General features: G+C 35.7%; 1 long non-coding RNA gene across 1 annotated transcript; it reads right to left on the reverse strand.

Annotated features, from left to right (window-relative positions):
• Positions 1-2731: 2731 nt before the first annotated feature.
• On the reverse strand, positions 2732-5718 carry LOC107130853 (uncharacterized). The gene is made up of 2 exons (XR_001493519.4): positions 3439-5718; positions 2732-3000 (listed from the first exon to the last, which is right to left on the reverse strand). It is a non-coding gene; the product is annotated as an uncharacterized lncRNA (long non-coding RNA).
• Positions 5719-6927: the final 1209 nt, after the last annotated feature.

The raw sequence follows: 6927 nt of genomic DNA on the forward strand, positions 1-6927 counted from the left end.
CTCAGTTCTGTTCTACTGATAATATGTGTATATTTATGCCATTAGTACACTGTCTTTATTACTCAAGAATAATAATAACTCATAAAATCAGTAGCAAAAGTGCTACAACTTTGTCACTTTTTCAAAATTTCATTTTCTATTCTAGGTCCTGTTTACAATTCCTTATACATGCTAGAACCTGCTTGAACCTGTGTGGATCAGTCAAAGATTTGAGGAACGTTTATATACAGATGTAGCAGCTTACTTGCCCTGTAATTCCTTTGTTACTGGAATCTCCACTTAATTTCTAACTGCTCTGATAGTCCTGAACTCTGTCTTCTGCCACGTCAGGCCAGTAAGGTCCCCTCAGCTTTCTGTCACCTGAAGTATATATGGTTGAGCCTTGCATTGTCATTCAGTCAGTGCACTTGCAAGTTCTGTCTTTCAAGGGTAGATTACTCTCTGGATTGTGTCCCTTTTGTTCACCAGGCTTTGGATTCTCATCCACATAGAAAGTTTTAGGGGAAGCTAGGGGATTTGGGAAGAGATTATACTCATATTTTATTTCTTACCCCATCTGTGGGTCTCTCACTTCCTGGAATTTCCCCTAAATTTTCGTTTATCCTGCCAGCCCTGAACTCTGCACTGTGCCACCTCCAGCTCCAAAGGATATAATTTTCTATTGCCATAGCCGCGGTGATTGGAGATCAACCTCTGGAAAGAAAGCCAAAGGATCTCAGTTTTGATCTGCTTCAATTGATTCTTTCAAGGGTAAAATTATCTCCAATTTCTCCCTGGTTTTGGTTACTTTCCACTGTTTTTAGAAATAATAATAAAACACAAATACATGTGCATATACATACATAAACATATCTATAATATTTAGGTTATATACACACATATGTTTTGTTTTTATTTCATATTATCTATTGAGAAGAGATTATCCTAACTATTTCACTTTAACATTTACTGAAGCTGCCTCCAGATCCATTTTTAAATTTTTTGGACCCAGGCATCATTACCGATAGGGCTTTCACTTATGCAACTTGATAATTTCAGATCTAATAAATATTATATTGATAGATATAAATCAAAATATTAAGGGTGTATATGTGACACAAAAATCAGTTTCTACTTTAGAATTACAGAAACAATGAAATAATGAGAATATAATGAAATATTAGAGAAAACTGATTTGAATACCCTAGGAAATTGAGGCTTACAAAAGCTAAATACCTTTTAAATGTTATACATGCAAACTGTAATACTACTAGATTTTAGGCTCTTTCATTCTCTATCTAGTCTATTTTTAATACACCACAACAATGATACCATACCTTCTATTTGCACTGTTAGTTTCAGTCCATGACAATGGAAAGTTCAGATAATAGATAAACTTAGTGAGTTTTAAGGTCTCTCGCCATCTAGATAGTCTCCAAGTTCATAATCTTAGTAAAGGAAAAGCTGACCCATAGTAGTACTGAATATATGAGAAAGGATGACTATCCTTTGTAACTGCCTTTGTAATTTCATTAGACTGTCTTTGTAATCTCATTAGAATGTCTTCATATATTTCAGTTTCTTTCCATGTTGAAAATTTTCAGTGTAGTGTAATGTAATGAAGACTATCAGCTTCAAAATTAGTTAGACATGGGTTATAATCTCTACTCCGCTACTTATAAGCTATGGAATCTTGAAAACTTGCCTAATCTCCCTGAGGTCTAATTTTCTTAACAAAAATATACAATGACTAAATACATTTCGTAGCATTATTTCAAGAGTTAAATGAAAGCATATTACAACCCAAATATAATAGGGATTCCACTAGGCTCAATCTTTGCATCCTGGTTGCTTCATTAAACTGAATTTTAAAATACTACTTACAGTTCTCAAAAGAAGACAAGTATATTCTTTGTGCACAGCAAAACACTCCATCAGTATCTCTGTCACTGTCAATATCATCTAAATAGATGCAAACACCTCCTCAAATATTTATATTACCCATTTTTATCACCAAGAAAAAGTTCACTCTTACCTATGTTTCACGTTTCTTTCCAGCTCTGTTTTTTTTTTTTTTAATCTGTCCTGCAAGTAATATTATCTTTCTTATTCAAATATCTCATCATCATTCTTATGTCCTGTCATTAATGTACTCATTGCCCAATTCTTCCTTATACATCTATATTAATGATACTGTCCAATATATAATTGTCCTTTTATAGTGAATGTCTTAGTCAGCTTGGGCTGCCATAATAAAACACCATAAACTGAGTGGCTTAAATAACAGAAATGTTGATTTTCTTTACTGTTCTTGAGTCCACAATGTCAGATCAGGATGCCAGCATGATTGGATTCTTGTGAGCACTCTCTTCCTTGTTTTCAGGTAGCCACCTTCTTGCTATGTCCTCACTTGACCTTTCCTAGGTGTGTGCACAGGCTGAGAAAAAAAAAATTATATACCTCTCTCTTTTCCAATTCCTGTTCAATAGAGATGGTATCTTGCTATGTTGCTCAGGCTAGAGTACAGTGGCTATTCACAGAAATGATCAAAGCACACTGCAGCCTTAAACTCCTGGGTTCAAGCAATCTTCCTGCCTCAGCCTCCTGAGTAGCTGGAACTACAGGTGTGTGCCAATGTGCCTGGCTTCTCTTCCAATTCTTATAAGGCCACTAACGCCATCATAATGTTATAGGACCAACAGCTTCATATGCCCACTGCACAGTAACATACCAGTACACCGAGACAGCAGGGTTGCAGCAGAGAAAGAGTTTAATGATCACAGGGCAGCCAAGCAAGGAGATGGCAGAAAACACCAAAATCCATCTCCCCAAGGAATATACTGATCTGGGGCTTTTAAGAAAATTGTGGAGGGGATGGGACAGGCAAATTGGAATCATTGATTGGTCAGGGTAAGGAGACTGAAATCATTAGGATGTGGAAACTGCATTCTTTGTGTATGTAAGCTTCTTGTTGGGTCATTCAGATCAGCTGATGTCAGTAGTTTCATTGGTATGCAGGACCTAAAAGAATATTTCAATGGGAAAGATTAACATTTCATAATGTATAAGTTGTCATCAATAGAGCAGTTAAGGAGAACTATAACCTATGGTCTATATGATTTTCAGACAATAGGCAAACACAATGAGGAAGCAGGTCAGAGAGAAAGTTGACGTGATGATTAATGCCGCATATGCTCAGGCTTGGTTTATTTTCATTTTATTCCCTCCCTTCCCTGATTAATTTTGTAAAGTTTAGAGGGATGGTTTCAATAACGGATCCACCCTCATGACTACTCTAACCTCCCATAGGTCTCATCTCTAAATGTTATTACGTTGGAGATTACGTCTTCAACATACAAATTTTGAGGGGATACATTCAGTCCACAATGGTGAGTAGGTGGGAATTGAACAAGCACTAACAAGCAAAGGAGGTAGTAAACTCTTTCAAAAATAACTTACCCCTGTTTCTCTTTTTGCTAAATTAGCTGGGCTTTTAGAGGTCACGGTATTGAAGAATTTCCAAGCATATTGGCATATTGAGCATTGAAGCCTGTTTAAATACGATAGGATTAAGGCAACTGACTTCTGTGTGTGCACACCCCACTCCTTTGCACAGTAGATCCCATTTAAAACTTCTCTGAAGACTTTTGGATTTAGTGATAGCTATGCTGCCTGAAATAATTCAGTCAGGAATAGATTAATAACATTCTGACTAATCTTTTATTTCCTTGTAAACCACCTCTTCCATATATGACTGTTATATAACAAGATTTGACCAAGCCCAAAGGCAACTCCATTGCAGAGAATGCACAACTTTTGTGAATAAATAGGTCATGGGACAATCTCATATGATCTTCTATACATAAAAGAAAAAGTCATATTTCCTGGTTTTATTTTTGTTCACATAGCCCCTGTTTCTAATTTAAATGAGGATTTTAAGGTTTATCCCTCAGAACTTGTAAGGGTAGCTAAGAACACAAGTGCAGAAACATTAACTGCCAAAATGTGTGGAGCTAGGGGAATATGTTAAATGATATGTTATGTTTCTAACTACCACTTTTTTCCTGTTGTTAACAATACCGAAAATGCTGTGGTATTGAAAGTGGTATTTACCAGATAATATTATAAAAATAATGTTCATTTAAATTTATCATCTGTGCAATGAATCAAAAACCATATATTGGGAGAAGGAGCAGGAAAAACCTGCTTTTGTTCTTAATGTTAGATCTTGCTAGATAAATAAATATTTGTGTGAATTAAGGTTAAGCCACTGAACCTTCCTGGGATTCAGTTCTCTCATCTATAAAATAAAAGTCAAATGGGAGGGCAGGATTATATAAGCTCTAAGGCTTCTTGTAGCATATAATTTTGTCTTCATAATTTCACACATTTTTTCATTACTAAGTTAAAAGGAACCCATGAGAAGAAGGTTAATAAGCGTAAAATGTTAAGAATATATAAAATACATGCTAATTGGCCTTATACATGGTCTAACAATCTTCTTTCTTTCACCTATATGTGATTCTGACCCAGATACAACTGACTCTAAAATCATTTTGTGCCAAACTTGTTATTCTCTCTCTTGCTTTGATCTACCTTTACTTGTCTAAAGCATCCAGTGAATGCTGGGTAGGAAGGGCTGTCTCACCGAGCAGGAAGGAGGCAGAGCAGGCTTTGGAGTCTTGAAAGACTGTGTAATTTTAGCGTAATGAAGCAGAGACTATGCCCTTAACTGTGCTGTGGGAAGCTCTGCTCTGATTCCCTTACCTTTCACAGAGTTTCAAAATATTTTGTCCTTCACCTCCAAACCTTACCACGTAGCAAACGGTTATTACCCCTTTTTGTAAAATTCCTGTTTCATATAAAAAAATAAACATATTAAGAAACTGTTGCCTACATTTTTTCAGATAATTGCATTTATGAATAGTACAAACTTCGTATATTAGTCCTGCTTTACTATTACTGGAGAAACCTTAAAATACTTATTTTTATGATAGAAGAGTAGAAAACACACACATTTTAAATTCCCATTCACCTTCAGGATGCATCCATTCGACTCCCCAGGTCTCTCAATGTTTAACTTACCCATAACTCCACAATACACTGAATATACTATGCTCTATCTGATTAGTTTTGGAATTTGTTCTTGTCTCAGACCATACTTAATAAATATCATGCATTGGATCTTGAAGGAAATAGGGAAAAACATCTTGAAGTTAATTCTAGAAAAATTGGCCCTCACCCCCCATTATTAAATTATATTTAATTACCTGAAGTAGTTAAAAAAAGAAAGAGCTGAAGGAGAGTCACAAGTTGCTTCTTTTTAAGAATGTGATTATGAATTCATATGCATCACTTCTGCTGACGTATCATTAGGTAGGGTTTAATTGCTTGGCTTTAATTTTACTAGTAGCATCACTAAGGAAATGTAGAGAGTCGGTGGGTGATCACATCCTCAGACAAATCCATCTAACTAGGAGGAAGAAAGAATGAATGTTCTAGATAACTAGTAGTACCTGCCATAGTTACTAAAATATATTTTAAATCATGCTTTTAACATTATATGTTCCTACCATGTGACTCCAAACATAGCATTACTGTAAAAAGTCTGCAAAAAAAAGTTGTAAACGTTAGTGCTAGAATCAAAATTTGTTATTATCAGTCAATTCAAACCACAGTCACTTCAGTTTGAGGCAGTTTTGTATTGTGCAGTTAAATTGGGATTCACACTGGCAATCCTGGATGTGATGATGGCTTAATCAATCACTCTTTGTTGTATTTTGGGCAGGCCATTTAATGTTGTAAAATTTCAGGAAGAAAGTACAGTCTAACTCATAGAATCCATTAGAAAAATTCAAAATGATAAATATATAATTCCTGGTAAAGTATTTGTCTCACATGCCATGTGTGTTACCAATAAATGCCAGCTTTTATTATTTCATTATCAGGAACACTCAAGCAAAAGCTCTGCCACTGACATATTTTAAAAGTAGCTATTAGTTCTTGGAAGTGTTTTATCATTTTAAAAATTTATTAGGCAACATTTTAATTATTTGCCATAAGAAATTAATTGAGAGACAATGAAAAAATTTGACCTTAGGAGTGCAGAAATAGCAAGGAATGCTTCTTGTAGATGAGAAGTAGGGACAAAGCAAGAAAAATACTATTTGTATTTGTTTTGCTTTTGCTTTATAACAAATTACCACAAACCTCACAGTTAATAATGCACTGATGCATTATCTCACATTTTCTGCAGGCATAAGTGCAGGCATAGCATGCCTGGATTCTTTGCTCAGGGACTCATAAAGTTAGAATTGAGAAGATGGCAGGAACTGCAATCTCATCTGAGCTTGGGGTCCTCTTCTAAGCTCACAGGTTACTGTCAGAATTAATTTCCTTGAGGGCATATGATTGAAGATCCCATTTTTTGGTAGTGGTTGGGTGGGGATCAGTCTCAGCCTCTAGACCACTCTGCTAGATGACCTCCTCCATGAGTCCCATCACAGCAGACCTGTGACAACTTCTAGAACAACTAAACAGCAGCTCTCTCATGTCTTGCTTTTTCTCATAAAGGACTCACCTACATGATCAAGTTAGTCCTATCCAAGATGATCTCCCTTTTGATAAACATCTCAAAGTCAAAAGATGTGTAACATAATCCCGAGAGTCACAAGCGTGTGATCCAATCATATTTTCAGGTTCTCACTGCTTTCAACAGGAGGAGATTCTATAAGGTGTGTACTCAGGTAATAGGAACCTTGGGGGCTATTACAGAATTCTGCATATAAATTTTAAAATAGGGCTTAAATTATGCAAACATATCTACACACTCTTAATTCAGGGACTATGCCTGCCAAAATTCTAATGAGTATGCTCACCCGTTATCAATGTATTGTCTTTCAGTTCCAAATTCATCCTTCATTTCCTGCTGTGAAGATGGATTTGGAC

The sequence above is a fragment of the Macaca fascicularis genome, chromosome 9 (assembly GCF_037993035.2).
Source record: "Macaca fascicularis isolate 582-1 chromosome 9, T2T-MFA8v1.1".
NCBI lineage: Eukaryota > Metazoa > Chordata > Mammalia > Primates > Cercopithecidae > Macaca > Macaca fascicularis.